Raw genomic sequence first — 15,989 nt, 5'->3', positions numbered from 1 at the left:
ATTTTGATTTTATTCACTGTTTACCAAACGTCCCAACTTCATCGGAGTTGGGGTTAGTAGGTCATTAGTGCACGTCCTCAATGCAATGCATTTCGCTGTTACACCTGCACAATTTGGGCAGCAGGGGGCAATATCTCACCATCACCGTACCCTGGCTTGACTTGTTTGTTACATGCAAGCTTCCATAGAGCGGGCTTTGCCTAACCATGAAGAGGTCTCGGCGAAGTGTGGCGTGGGACCATTTTCGGTTAGTGTACTGTAATTACTGCAATGTGAATTACAAATACAGTTCATCGAAAATGACCATGATGTATCACTTGAACACTGCGCATCCAAGCCTTGTAAAAGACGGCGGTGATTCATCTCAACCTAGCCTCGCCTCGATGTCTGCACCGTTATGTGCCTTCGTTGTTGGCTCGCAACTTGAAGCCTCCCTCATTTGCGCATTGCGCACCAATTCAGGTTTAACTTTTCTTGTTAATCACTTGACACTTGTGTTGTTAATAAAAACAAATCCTCGAAGAAAAACATGATATTTTTGATGTATTTTTGTTATACAAGAGTATAGGGCATGGTGGGCCTAAATGTGTGCTGTTTTTAATATAAAAATGTTAATGGTTAACCGATTATTAATCATTAATTCTCCCGACGATAGACGAAGAAAGACATTTTCACCGTATGCCCATCCCTAATCCAAGCAGAGGTGGAGTGCTGTTGCTATGGCGTCATCAGTGGAGTGCTTGGGGCAGTAGGCAAATTGGTATGGGTCCAGAGTGGTGGGGAGGGATGTTAGATGCCCCCCCCCCCCCCCCCCCCCCCAGGATGTGCCTTTCGTTTATTGGTCAGACATTGTTATTTATCAACCTTTAGTATCACACCATTTCATGTCCGAGAACATCATCGAAGCCTATGTCAAATGGCGCATTTGTCTACTTGCAGTTCAAGCACCATGTTTCAGTGCGCAGTGCACACCGACTAGGCTACTCACAGAAACTAGTGGCAGAATGCTTGCAAACTTGCTGGGAATATTCAAAGGGAGGCTCATGCATACAGACTTCTGAGCCCGCGTTTATGGACTGGAGAAAAACGGAGGAAAATGTTAAGGGGGAAAAAAGCTAGCCGAAGGAGAGAATTTTATAAGATATGGCAGCCATTCTTAGACCATCTTGAAGACTTTGAAGGGGACCTTGAACTTATGTGATAAGCTAACCACCTCTTTCTTTCTTTTATTATTGCTGTTAATGTTTTCTTTGCACTAGTCAAGAAAAGTCATTGCCTTAGTTTGTACACCCTGTCTGTTTTGTGTTTGTTTCTATTTTTGCCATTTCAATTTTCCTGCAACTCATTTTCTAATCATTGTCTTTTTTTCATTTATTTTAAACTTGTCTGTTCCTATATAACTTCGTTGAAAACTTAAACATACTGTCTAAAAAAAAAAAAAAAAAAAAAACAGAATTAAAAAATCAAGTGCCACCTCAAAAAAAAAAAAAAAAAGCTAGCCGAAGGTTAAAGGCGGTGTGAGTCGAAGTCTGTCAACTGTGTAATTACGGCTCCATGTTGTGGAGTTATTGCGTTATGCAACGCAAACGCCCATCTATCCGAGCACGAGCATCGCTGTCAAAAACTGCCTGCCGACTTCCAAATTGATCATTTCCACGGGTTTCTGACAAACCAAATAGCTGAGCACAACGTGACACTATCATACACAACATGATGAAGTACCACTCACGTTTGACATTCTCATGGGCCGAAGTGTCTCCTAAGGTGGTAAAGACCGTGAACATAGTTATTGAACATCCAGGTGTCAGTGCTTCAGGGCTTTTCTTTGATATGTCAAAACCACATCTACGCCACCCTTTGAACGCGAAGGAGCAGGGGCACATGATGATTAAAAAGTAGTCATTTTCCATTGCTGTAGTCCTACTCAAGCAAAGGTACCCCAGAGTTAACCTGGTTCTCATGCAGACCCTTGTGCATTTCCGCTCAACTTCAACCATCTGCGTGAGGACCAACCAGGTTACCACAGAGTGGGTAAATCTACTGAGTAAAAGAAGGTCAAACCGCATCCTGTTTACCGTTAGAGCGTGGGCAGGAAAACCGACGTAAGTGGGTAAGGGGGAAATGTTGCGTGGGCATGAGAAGTTGTGATTTACAATGGACAAACAAGATTTAGGTACCATAGAGGGAACACACAAGAAATATACAGTATTATGCTGAACAAGGAAACATGTAAACATATATACTGTATTGCCTAGTTTGCCTACAGCCATAGCCCCACAGCAGAAAAACATTTTAGTGAAAACATCACCCCATCATCAGCAATACAACCCCTTTTGGATATCATACCTCCTAAATATTGAGACTGAATAAATATTACACACGTGATGCTACATAAAAATACAAAAAAATATCCACCCAAAAATAGCCAATGATGTGGGGAGGGGGCATGGCCATTATTATGAAAATGCTGGCCCCATTTTAAATTGGGAATCAAATGGGGAACCTAAAGGCCAATTTATACTTATTGGCGCTGACGGTTGCAGAGCCTGTGCAACCGTCTGTGCGCGACCACACCCCCCGCGCAGAGGCTCTGCAACCGTCGTCGCGCGCCTCAAAAAAATCCTGACTACGCAACAGACGGTTGCGAAGGTCGTAGAGAAAAGGCGCTGTGATTGGTCGTCTCGATACTTCCTTGTTCTCGTGGCGGCACAGTTCTCCGGTAGTTTACGAGACCCAAACTGTCAATATTCTGTGGAATACGAAAACTTTCTTTCTAGTCTGTGTAAATAAATGAAGCTACAATGACTGAATTAGTAAGTAACAAACAAACAATACATCAGTTTAGCACTCGCAGCACAATGCCTTCAGTCTGACTACTGTATTGTAGCCTTGTAGCAATGTAGCCAAATGTAGCTAACGACATGAGACCTCGTGCGCAGATCTATAACATCAACAGTGGTTAGCGACCGTAAGCAACAGGCGCCGTTGCTGAACTATAATCTGCCCTTAAGTCACGCCCTTTGGTTTGTGGATATTTGTGACACTGAATCGGCCATGCCTACGTGTGTAAAGCTTATTTTATGTACTTAACTCGGATGTAATGACAACTGTGTATATAGGTATGTATATTTCTTAAATAAGCCGTACGTTTTCAGTGAAGCTACCGGTAACTGTGCTATTATTAATACCCCCCCAAGGACGCTGAAGGTAACCTAGCAACAACACGGCACAGCACATTGCAGCTGTGAAAATAACGAGCCACTTGAGAGCGAGACTTTTCTAGAACATTAATTTATACTAGAGCTATTGTTCTAAAGACGTTACACATGGCCTGGTCCAACTTAACTAGTGAACCAGTGTTGCAAAAAAATATTTTTTTTTAAAAACCCATCGGTGCATGACGTCATTACGTAATTACGGGAGTCTCCACCAAGATGGCGGACTACGATTCTGAGGCTCTGAGAAATCCGAAAATTTCGAGGGGCATTGCCAGTCTAGGTTAATACAGGTCTGTGGTCCCGAGTGTATCAGCAGTGTTCTGTCAGCACCCCCTCCCCGCCCCTGCAGCCGTTTGGATAACCATAGCAGCAGTGGGGCAATTCAAGTGAATAGGCAGCGTGAAAATTAATCTATTATTTTCGTGAAGACTTTACGAAAGGCGGGCAATAACGTGAATGCACCACGAAAATTACTCTATTTTTTCGTGAAGACTTCACGAAAGGTGTGAGATAGGGCTCCATGCTAACAGGACAAACATTAGCCAGACAGCACGATTAAAGTCCTATAAAGCAACACAGGCAACCAGTAACAAAAACATGAGCAACACTACAGAGTACGCTTGGCGAGCAAGCAGTGCTAATTCGGACTATAGGCTAACAGCGGCACCACGACTACACAGGGAAACAGTGCCACTGACCACAGAAGCTAACGGTAAAGATTTTCTAAGTAGATCAAGATTCATCATCTTGATTCATATCCGGGATCCATCTCACGTCGGGTGAACGCCCCTTTAGGAGACCAGCAGGGTTTGAGAATAAATAGAGTAGAGTATTTTTTATAACCCATTCATAAAAACAGACAGGTTTGCAGTAAAGGTTCTTTCCTTGTTCACCAGCAACGCACACACACGCAGTGGTCGTACTGGTTTTCAGTTCAGTTCTTTCCTTGTTCACCAGCCTCCACATTAGACAGGTCATCAGCTGGGAAAATTAGGCCTTTCGTCCTACCGCACTTTTCTCTGTGGATTACTGACCAGAGGACCTACTGGAAGAAATTAAAACATGGGGCCACGTCAATTTTTGCTCAGAATTCAATATGGCCGCCATTTTCCAAAATGACTGGTTTTCATGCATTATTACATTGTACTATAAGGTGATATTCATGAACGATTAACTACTTTCAGCACTATTCTGTCCTATTTCCTTACAAACATGTTTACAAAGGTTGACTAAACTAAAACACATGAAAATAGAGTTGGCCACCTTGCAAAATCCAAAGGAAAGTGCTGAAAATAATGATTGAAATGCACATACAGAGTCTATGGCTGGGGAAATTAGGCCTATTGTCCTGTCAGGGTTTTCACATTGGATTACAGACCAGAAGGCCTATTGAAAAAGATTCACCAACTGGTTGCCATCTCAAATGTGCTCCAAAATTCAAAATGTTCTCTGTTTCTCAGAATGGCAGACTTTCATACATTTTTCTCAATACTGTAAGACCATAATTATCAATAAACATAAGATAACCTATTTTCAGTGAAATTCTGTCCTATCTCCTATCTACAGACTTGAGTACAAAGGTTGGCAACAGAAAGATGTAAATATATATCTTGCCCCTTTGAAATATCCTAAGGATTGTTGCCAGAAAATGATTGAATTACACATATACAGTTGACTGCTAAAAACAGGCTATTGACCTGCCAAACATTAGATTACTGACCAAAAGTTTTTCAGGCCTACATTTTTTTCCATAAAGCAAAGCTGAGTTTGCATGCGTGTGTGCCCGCGCGTATCCCCCGCTCATCTCTCCCCTGCTCTACAGTGTTTTTCCCCTACACACTATTCTGCCTCCCCCACCCCCTTACTCATCTCCCCCCACACACTATTCTGCCCCACCCACCCCCCCACACACTATTCTGACCCCCAACCCCCTCACTCATCCCCCACACTACTCTGCCCCCGACCCCTCATTCACCCCCCCCCCCACTATTCTGCCCCCCATGCTCACCCCCCTGACTCATTCTCCGCCCACCCCCCACAAAATATTCGCCCACCCCCACCCCCCATCCAATATGAAAAGTTTGGCAGGTCAACCCCCCCCCACTCAACTTACCCCTCCACCCCCCCCCCCCCCCCCCCCCTCCACACACACACACACTATTCTGCCCCCCCGAACCCCCACACTATTCCCCCCCACTGCCTCTCATCCCCCCATACACCATTCTAACCCTGACCCCCCCACCCCCTAATTCAACCCAGGCTCATTCCCCCCCACCCCCACTCTGCCCCCCTACCCCCGCTCACCCCCTCATTCATCTCCCCGCTCCTCCACATCATTCATTCCCCCCTACTCCCCCCCCACACACACACCCAGTCAACTGTGTCTATGTCAGTGTATGTAAAGAAGCACACTCAGGCACACACACAGACAGACACACAGACAGACACACAGACACAGACACAGACACAGACACAGACACACACAGACACACAGACACACACACACACACACACACACACACACACACACACACACACACACACACACAGTTTGGCAGGACAATATGCCTTTTTGTTTGTGAAATTCAATCCTTTGCATATTTCAAAGTGGCAAGATACTTATATTCATGCCTTTTTCTAGACAACCTTTATACTCACGTCTGTAAGGAGATAGGACAATTACCTGAAAATTAGGTAATCTTTATTGATAATTATGGCCTTACAGTATTGAGAAAAATGTGTGAAAGTCTGCCATTCTGAAAAACAGAGAGCATTTTGAATTTTGGAGCACATAGATGGCCCCAAGTTTTAATCTTTTTAAAACTGATGACCTGTCTACATGCTCCATTACGACCTTCTGAAAAATCCCAGACAGTTAATTTGATTGTGGTTTAAAAAGGGTGAAGACAAATCGTCTGTCCAAATAGGCTATCAACATCCATTGATTGTTATATTAATGCCTGTAGTGGTGTTCATTCATATTTTATTAGCAGCAGGACGGTATGCTTTTTGGAATGCTGTTTGGCCCATTTTGTCCATGGTGTTTATTACTGTAAATGATCAGGCAAGCTCATGTGTTGATGTTGTTGCTGTTTGCTTGTGTTTTTAATGACTATGGCGTGTTAGCCAGATATATGACTCAGCCCATGGCATGCCCCTATCGTTTTCACCCCCCACACTATTAATTTGCTTCCTGGTTCACTCACACATGCGGGCAAAATACACACACACACAAACCTGTATTTGAGGTTGGGCTCCTCTATATTATATTCACACACTGAAGCACGCAACCTTTCTGACCTGTTTTCTGTTGTGAGAGAAGTATATTAATCTATTAATCTTCAACTCAGAAGAAGGGGGGACAGCGCCCCCTTAGGAGACCTAACTCGCACATTGTTTTTGCATTCAGTGGGCGGGATTCGGCATATCTGCTCTGATGGACTAATTTGCTAACGGCATTAGCTAAGCCTATGTTTACTATGCAGTTGGCAGCAAAGCAGACGAAATCATCAAAATTATCCAGGCACGGCAACATTCAGAGCCAACATGATTTACACAGATTGTATGAAGGACGCCGCCGACGTGACCTGCACTGTAAAAAGAGACACAATGGAAATGCATAAAAAAATTGAGGCGATTTATTACGCGTAAAAATATTAAACAAAATTTTCCCAACGTTATTATTAAGCAAATAATCTCAAGTACCTCTCGCTGCGACCCGCGGGAAGGCGTGGCCATGACATCAGTCCCCGCCCATCAGTCACAGGTGCATTCTGGGATTGTATGCATTTTGATCGCGCAACACATAGAGGTCTGTGGCTAAACTTCTTTCTCTGACTACATTCATTCGTTATCAAGCCCGCACATCCAAGACAAGGGCAGTATCGTAGGTATTTTGATCGCTAAAACCACTCTGAAATCACAGCTGATATCGCATTTTTGTGCTTTTATTAAGCACTTGTTAAAGCATCACACAACTTTGCACGCATTTAACGTATGACTAGTTTTAATAAAAGGAAACTTAATCCAGTATGACATTTTAGGCTATGTCAGCATTTGTAAAGAAATTTAAAATTATGGTTAGCTACCAATGGCATGTTTTCTTCCCCATCACAAACATATTTTACACCATTAGGCCTACCCAATTAATTGTTACAAAAATTATTTAAAGGCGCAGTGTGTTATATTCTTAGTAATTCATTTCAATAATTTATGCTTTCCTTTTACAAAGGTTCCCTTTTTCACTTACCACCACCATCAAATTCTTCGGTTCATTATGACTGGGAAAAAATGCACTTTCAATACACGAAAAGATGTATCTTCCCCACGTCTGCCAATTCGACTTTCCAGATAGACTAGTGATGTAAATTTACATAATGTATGTAGGCTACATTTATGATGCAAAGATGCCTATCTTTATCTGCAAATCTTACTGTAGGCCATACTATTAATTTATTAGTTATATTAGTCTATTACATAGCAGTGTTCAAGATCAAATAAATATTCAAGATGAAATTTGGCAATAGGCAGCACAATTTCAATGAGCCGCGATGTAACTATATCAAACTACATATCTGTTGTAACTATAAACTAGGTTTGATATTTCGTTTAATTGTCCAAAAGGAATACTGTAAGTTTGCAAAATAATGGAACATGGAATGGAAGCACACTAAAACAGTCCTGAGACAAAATGTTCTTTGTGACCATTTCACTCATAGCAGCACAGATTTGCAGCAAAATTAACACTGCCACTATACAAGTCCAGTGAGATGTAGTTTTGAAACAGTCCCCATATGCAAAAAAGCAATATATATCAAGTAATAATATAGTACAAGTGCTACTGCTAGTACAACACTACACAATCTACGGCAAATCAGGTTAGTATTTACAATAGGCTGTGTCATCAATACAAAACTAAGATGGGTTACACGTATACAGGAATAAGAAGATGAATTACAGACAGAGCCATGTGGCACAGAGTCCAGACCAATAGTAATTCACAGTTCAATCCGCATAGACTACTAAAGCTTTGTTGTACAGTCCAGAGGCCGGGCTTTAAGTATTCAGTCATATAAGTGGCAGTGCAGTAGAGGTAGACAAGGAGCTGTGATTAGCAATAAAGGTGCAAGAGTGGGTCATATAACATTTGTGTACAAAATAGTTACACAGTCCAATTCCACAGTCAATAAAAGTGCATTTTTCATGGATTTGTGGGAGGGGGAATAGGGAGAAGCTCCACTTCTACCATGAAAGACTCGATAGACCAAATTAAAGTTTAAGATATTTATTGAGACACTGAAGTATGCAGTAGTGATTCTCTTTGGCGTAGGCCCCCGCCTGCTTTGAATAATTCAGATGAAGAGGGCGCATATCCTGCCGATGGGTAACCCCCCCCTGGGGGGGGGGGGGCCTGGGCTACCAAATGGTGACGGTGGCTGGAGGTGGTGGTTCTCACAATCCTTGTGGTGGCAAGGCGTCAAAAGCAGGGACACCTCGCAGAGCCTCCTCATGGGACGAGGACCGGCCAGCGATGGAGGCTGAAGTGGAGGCGGTGGGGGCGTCGGCACCTGCGCACTCTAGTCAGTGGAAGAGCAGAGATAGACAGAAGGTTTATAAATGAGCGGGCAGGCATCCTATTGGCTCTAGGTAAATGAATGAGAATACAAGGGAGAGGGTGTGCCTAAGAACAAGAACAGTGATTGGTTGGTTAATGCAAGAGAATAATTGAGCTGAATACCGTCTCATCCTCCTGGCAGAACTTAACGCCTTACAGCTTACACGTCCTCCTCTGCTATACAGATCCTGAAGTGAGGCTCTTCATCTGTTGTAATAAATAGACAGTCAAAGGACAAGAGAAATTTACTACAAATACGTATCATAATATATTATACACATGTACCACCTGTACAAAAAAGCAAAGAATTAATAGCAGCCAAACAAAATCACACACACAAAAGAATGAATAGCAGCCGAACAAAATAAGTTTTTGGACTGTGGTCAGCTTTATGCTTTTCCAGTCTTTTCTTTTCGTTGATATGGGTGTCAACTGTGCAAGAGTATTTTGTAATGAAATTAAAAGGGAAATCGAAGCCAATATATCATACTAACTCTCATACAATCGTTTGCTACATCACATTAACAGAGGGTATGTTTTGTTTTCCGGCCCATCACAACTCCAATGACACTTCTGTTTCTTAAGTGCCATATAATTTCCCCCTAGACTAGTACATACAGAAGTCTTGAAAATAGTCACAGTTGTCTTTACTGTATATCTGGTCTCATACTGCCACCTGTTGGTTAAACCATGTAGCTGTCTTACCCAAACAGGCACAATATCCTGCAGGGCATAAAAGACAGACAATAAAAATGAGAGCAACAAAAATAGAACATGGGGAGTAGCCTGCACAACCATGTATTGAACATTCTCCTATGCCTTAGTGGTTAGGGATGTGGTCTTAAGATCAGAGGGTTGTTCAAATACCCCCCTTACCTCTCCTTACACCTCTATCCATAACTGCAGTGCCCTTAAGTAAGGACACCTAACCCCACATTGCTTCACTGAAAATCATTTGAAATACAGCCATTAATGTCACAAAATGTACCTCACCAAAATTAGCACATCCCATGTTAAAATCCCATAGCATGCTTGATTTAACAGTTCTGCAACAGTCCGATAACTCCGGTAGCAGATTTGTTTATCTTGGTGTTGTGGGTAAATGTTTAAAACATTAATGGCTGTATTTTTTTTTTTTTTTTTGAGTGAGTGACAAATTAAAGCAGTTGTACAAGTTGTATACAGGTTGCTATTCATTGTGTCAAAGTGAAATTTCAAAGTGAAACATTGTCCACTGAAAAGATATTCTTACAAATCTGCAGAAATGTGACATGTGACATGTTGTGTTTTCATGATTTGGCCGATCAGAATTAAGTATTTCCCACACACATCTCTTCCCTGATGCATTCATATTAATATGTCAAGTTATTGTCTACTTTGCATCAATGCAAACGTAATGACAGTCAAATCATGACATTTCTACACTGCAAGCTACCAGTCAGACTAATATTGTTCATATTGTAACTGATGAGCAATGCAACTACACATTAAACCTAAATACTAATATTGCGAGAAAGCAATGTTAACCTTGTGTGATTAGGTTAATGGAGAGAAATTCAAGGTCCCTTCTCTGGAGTTTTCCGTCATCCAGGCCCTTGGGTCCATCTGTTGTAAGAAACCTGGTAGGATGTAGAGGGGAAAAAAAACGAAAAACAAATCCATTTCAAAAATGTGCACAGAATTTGTCTATTATACTGTACTCGTCCACTTTCATCTTTTCTACCTTTTATGAAAGAAGCATACAAAACAATCCATATCCACTTTGACACTAGGCACACAACTAACTATAGCCAGTCATGTTCTTTGAATTGTTCAGTTATTTTATGATATCAGTTTATCTGAAACAAAAACAAATGGGAGGGCATTCTTGCCTCTCTTCCTTGCCATCTGCTAGTCTGTGCAAGCTACTACACCAAACGCATGGCTATTCTAGTCAGGAGGTCTACTGTGCAAGTCAACATAGCCCTTCCCAACTCTATAACAACAGCCAAACATGTTTTTAATAAGGAGGATAGAGCTCAGTGGAAGTTCTGGTACGGTTACTAATTCTGTTTGACTGCGTTGGCTACTAGTAGCGCCCTCTGAGCTCATGTGAGCTATGTGTCTCAAATGGTGCGCCTGTTCTCTTTTGGCACTATCTTTCAGTGCGCAATTAATACCCCATATGCACTGAACAATAAACAATGAAGTGCAGAAGTGCACCATTTGAGAACCAGCAATGGTCACGTCGTATTCACCTTGCTGCATCCCTTGTTTACGAGTGGATCTGCACCACATGGTTGCTAAGTGGCTAAATTATTGCCACTCAGTTATCCTTTGCGCCAGCGAAGTAACTAACTTCCCATATATTTGACAAATTTGTAATATATAGTTTGATATTGCCAAATGAGAGAAATACAACACAAATGACACGAAGTACATCATTATTAATCAGAAATACCGGTATTGAACGTGGCCTGCGTCTGGCTAAATTTAGCAATGTGCAGTTAAATTAGGTAGGAGCCATCATTGTTGTCCCTGAAAATAACTGTAACGTAACGCTCACCTTTAGTCATTTTCCTCATGAAACAAAACGTGAAGATTGGTATCCTCGGAGTGGCATGTTTTCTCTTCACTTTCTCTCCCCATCATCCGATTTTGGCGGAATTTCACCCACGGGATTATTTCTATGACCGTTTCTGGCACACAGGCCTGTGTTCTGGCATCAATCGGGCTAAGCAATCCCAGAATGCACCTGTGCCTGATGGGCGGGGACTGATGTCATAGCCACGCCTTCCCGCGGGCCGCAGCGAGACACTACTCAATAATCTAAATATTCTTTGCAAAATAACGTTAAATAATTGTGCACTTTTCCCTGTGTCCTTGAATAAATCGGGCAAAATTTTGAAAAAATCAAGGAAATTTCCTCATTTCAATTGGAAGTATTCCCTCAATTATATCACGTGTAATATTGTCGCCTCAATTTTATTGGACATTTTTGCATGAATAAATTATGACAAATTTCAAATAAATCAAGGAACTTTCCTCATTTCAATTGGAAGTATTCCCTCAATTATATCACGTGTAATATTGTCGCCTCAATTTTATTGGACATTTTGGCATGGATAAATTATGACATTTTTCAAATAAATCAAGGAACTTTCCTCATTTCAATTGGAAGGATTCCCTCCATTATATCACGTGTAATATTGTCGCCTCAATTTTATTGGACATTTTTGCATGAATAAAATATGTCAAATTACAAATAAATCAAGGAACTTTCCTCATTTCAATTAGAAGGATTCTCTCCATTATATCATGTGTAATATTGTCGCCACAATTTTATTGGACATTTTTGCCTCAGTTAATCCTGCAAAATAATCAGATTTCTCTGTAATGGAGACATGGAGCAATATTTTCCACATAGCAATTGAGGCCAAAGCTCTAATCAACTTTGCATTCATATCTATTACAAGTATAATGTGGTTAACAATCAATAAAACAACATCACCAAGTGGTTTCGATGAGTACATCCATTTTATTATTTTTAAAAAACCCATAAAAACAATGGTGTGCACATAGTATCGTAATTATCAGTTTATTATCAACTGTCAAAGCATTGTCATGGCCAAAAAACAAAAAAGATCCTACTTCAGCTGTCAGTTGCATCCCTTAGTGACATTTTGTAGAACAGCCAAGTCCTCGACTCCCTCTAGTATGTGTCTTTTCCTCACACTGTGGAGCAAAGACAAAGACAAAGGCAAAGACATTTTCAGTTAAAAAAAGAAAAAAGGAATGGAAATCCAGACACACCACTCTCCACTACTAACTCCATTTTACATTACATTACATTACATTACATTGCACTTAGCTGACCCTTTCATTTATTCAAAGCGACTTACAACTATTATTTTTCAGGGTACTGGTTACAGTCCCTGGAACAATGTGGGGTTAGGTGCCTTGCTAAAGGGCACTTCAGCCATGGATGTAGATGTAGGGAGAGGTCAGGGGGGATTTGAACCGGCAACCCCTAGATTGAAAGACCAACTCTCTAACCACTAGGCCACTGCCCCATATAGGGGCAGCCATGGTTAGGGCGTTGGACTGTAGATCACAGGGTTACAGATTCAGTACCTACTCTTACCAACTCCTGCCTCCCTCCATGGCTGAAGAGCTCTTGAGGAAAGCATATATCCCCACACTACAATTTTGATTAAAGTGTAATGTAATGCAATGTATTATCGTCCATTTTTCACAGAATTTCCCAACACTATTTATCAATAAAGAGGACTCCCAATAGGACTCCCTTGCAAAAGGAGGAATGTACATATTCAATATTATCAAGTGTCCGCAAAACGCACAGATCAACTGAGGACACCAGCTATCCCTGTCAAAAGTTAATTGTAGGCCTACTTACTGTAATGTCTTCACCATCAGGTGCCCATTCAGATCTGCTGTCAGAGGACTCCTGATCCAGGTTCTGTTGTGTAAAAATTAAAGACATCTTGAATGAAGTTCTTTTAGTGAGATAGTAAAACACAGAAACAACTGGACTGGCATTGGCGCTCATTCATTAGGACAAAGCACAAGTCCGTCAGGATACATAGACACACCAATATTGATGGATTTTTACAATTGTTAAGACAGTAAATAGTACTTACATTAATTCCACCACCATCGTCTGCATTCTCAGTGTGGCCGTCAGGGCTGTGGTCTGAAGAAGCCAGATTCAAGAGAGAGAGAGAGTGAGTCGGAGCCGCCCAGAGTCTTTATAAGGGTCTCAATTAGAGATGATTGGCCCCCTATCGATCCAGCACTCTGTTGCGAAACAAAGCACAGGCAGGCGGGGCGGAGCCCACACAGTCTTAACGTATAGACAATAGTTTTAGGCAAAGTATTTAGCAACTAAAAGATTAATAAGCACTTCTTTGGACAAAATCCCATTCAAATGTAACTTACAATATAATAGTCACAAATATCTATATGCTATCATAAAGTAGCCATACAGTCTTAGGTGCTTTTGGAATAATGCAATTTTGTTATTTAATTAATGCAGTTTGATTGTCATACACTCAGTATATGTTCAAGATTATTTACAGATAGAAAGGATAAATATGCATTTGTTTAAAAAAAAAACATGTCCCACATAATCTTTTAAAACAAATACATTATTATATAGCAGATATACACGTATATTATTGACATTTTTAGAATAGAATGGTGGAGGCTGTTGTCAAAAGATCGGGTTGCCTAGCCTTTCTTGTTCCCCATTTGGTGTGAACAGTGAGTCGGCTGAATTTTCATCTGTACAACTTAAACAAACATTTAATGATTTCCCGTACACCTAAAACATTTATCTACACTCACTGGCAACTTCAAACTTCATTAGGTCCTAGGAACACCTCTCTAGTGCTGGGTTGGACCCCTTTTGCCTTCAGAACTGCCTGAAACAATACTCGGGTAGGCTGTGGCATTCCAACAAAGACAATTGGTACTAATTGGCCAAAATTGTGCTAAGAAAATATCCTTATGCCATTATATCTCCAGCCTGAAATGTTGATGTAAGGCAGAGTTGACCCATGTTGACCCTGAGGCAACATTTTTGCGATCTTTTAGTGTCGTTTATGGTGAGCCTGTCCAAATTGTTGCCTCATTTCCCTGTTCTTAGCTGACAGGAGTGGCACCAAATGTGGTTTTCTGCTGCTATAGCCCATTTGCCTCAGGATTTGATGTGCTGTGTAATCAGGGATTCTCTTATGCATACCTCGGTTGTAATGTGGGGTTATCTGACTTAATTTTGCTTTTGTATCAGCTCAAACCAGTCTGGCAATTCTCCTCAGACCTTTGCAATCAAGGCATTTTTGACTACAGAATCGCTGCTCACTGCATTTTTTCCCTTTACAGTACCATTCTGTAAACCCTAGAGATGGTTGAGTGTGAATATACCAGTAGATCAGTCTTTTCTGAAATACTCAAATCAAACCCTTTCAGCACCAACAGTCATGCCATGTTCAAAGTCATTTAATTAACCTTTCTTCTCCATTATGATGCTCGGTTTGAACTACAATGTATGTATGTCTACCGTATTTTTCGGACTACAAGTCGCACTTTTTTTCATGGTTTGGCTGGACATGCGACATATACTCTGGTGCGACATATATATGCTTTTTTTTTCTCAACCGGCGAGCACTATGTGCGCAACTAGGCCTATGTTGTGTTGCCTAATACCACTGATAGAAAAAATGTTAAGCTTACAACTTACCACAACAAAAAATAGCCTTTACAATGACGACTGAATAGAAATATACCACCCAAAAGAAGTTAATATAGCCTACTGCTGAGTTCAAGCTGAAAGTAATTAAATATGCAGCCGAAAATGGCAATAGGGCAGCTGAACGAAAGTTTGGATGCAATGGAAAACTGTTTGGGGACTGGAGAAAAGCGGAGGAAAATGTGCATGTTGTGAAAAAAAAATAAAAAATCTGAAGATTCAAGGCCCACGTCTAGAAGAAGAGCTGAATACAGGACAAATGTGTTCTCGAACAACGCGCGCGCTGCGAGTCAACGGTCTTGTTACGGGCTCCATGACATTGCCAAAGAAATGAATAGGACTTTTTGCGGAAGTCAGGGACCTCGTGGATTTATCGCGTTATGCAATGCAATCCCCTGTCGTGGATTTATTTGCGCTATGCAACGCAATCGCCTCTCTATCCGAGAACGAGCGTCTGTGTTATTAAAGACAGTCAGCCGACTTCCAGGTGAAAATCGGTCAAACGAGCACAACGTGACACTACCATAGGCTACACAACATGGATGAAATCCCCCATACCTTTGATACCGTCATGGGCTGGAGTCTCAGAAAAGGGGGTAAAGAAAGGCGTGCTCTGGAGACGGAACAAAGTTGCCTCGAACCCTCCCACGGTCCAAACGCAAAACAATGCCGAAAATTGAATGTTGTTCTGACTACAGGGCAACATGGCGCGTTATCACTGTTTCTTCTTCTTTTTCTTTTTGTGGTTTTATGGCGGTTGGCAAACCATCTTAGTTGGTGCATTACCATCACCTCTGAATGCGTTGCCACTGCTTCAGATGCTGGTTTATAAAACAATGCCGTCTTTGAGCAGCAGCTTACCATGCGCCAGCTATCACAACATAGATTCCGTGGATAGAATAACCTT

General features: G+C 41.4%; 2 protein-coding genes and 2 long non-coding RNA genes across 4 annotated transcripts in view; 1 reads left to right on the top strand and 3 right to left on the bottom strand.

The window, feature by feature from the left end:
* Positions 1-15,989, top strand: part of gpr179 (G protein-coupled receptor 179) — a 440,981-nt gene that overhangs the window by 200,323 nt on the left and 224,669 nt on the right. The gene's annotated exons all lie outside the window — the stretch shown is intronic.
* The window catches only part of LOC134453815 (alpha-(1,3)-fucosyltransferase 7-like), a 47,517-nt gene that overhangs the window by 26,360 nt on the left and 5,168 nt on the right, over positions 1-15,989 (bottom strand). The window lies entirely within an intron of this gene.
* On the bottom strand, positions 8,163-11,613 carry LOC134453750 (uncharacterized). Its single transcript, XR_010035757.1, has 4 exons — positions 11,378-11,613; positions 10,360-10,451; positions 8,956-9,039; positions 8,163-8,794 (listed from the first exon to the last, which is right to left on the bottom strand). It is a non-coding gene; the product is annotated as an uncharacterized LOC134453750 (long non-coding RNA).
* Positions 12,367-14,894, bottom strand: LOC134453683 (uncharacterized). Its single transcript, XR_010035710.1, has 3 exons — positions 13,473-14,894; positions 13,229-13,291; positions 12,367-12,546 (listed from the first exon to the last, which is right to left on the bottom strand). It is a non-coding gene; the product is annotated as an uncharacterized LOC134453683 (long non-coding RNA).

This window comes from Engraulis encrasicolus, chromosome 1 (assembly GCF_034702125.1).
Source record: "Engraulis encrasicolus isolate BLACKSEA-1 chromosome 1, IST_EnEncr_1.0, whole genome shotgun sequence".
NCBI classification, from domain to species: domain Eukaryota; kingdom Metazoa; phylum Chordata; class Actinopteri; order Clupeiformes; family Engraulidae; genus Engraulis; species Engraulis encrasicolus.
The sequence above is the reverse complement of the archived record's forward strand: the minus strand, read 5'-3'. Positions and strand labels throughout refer to the sequence as shown.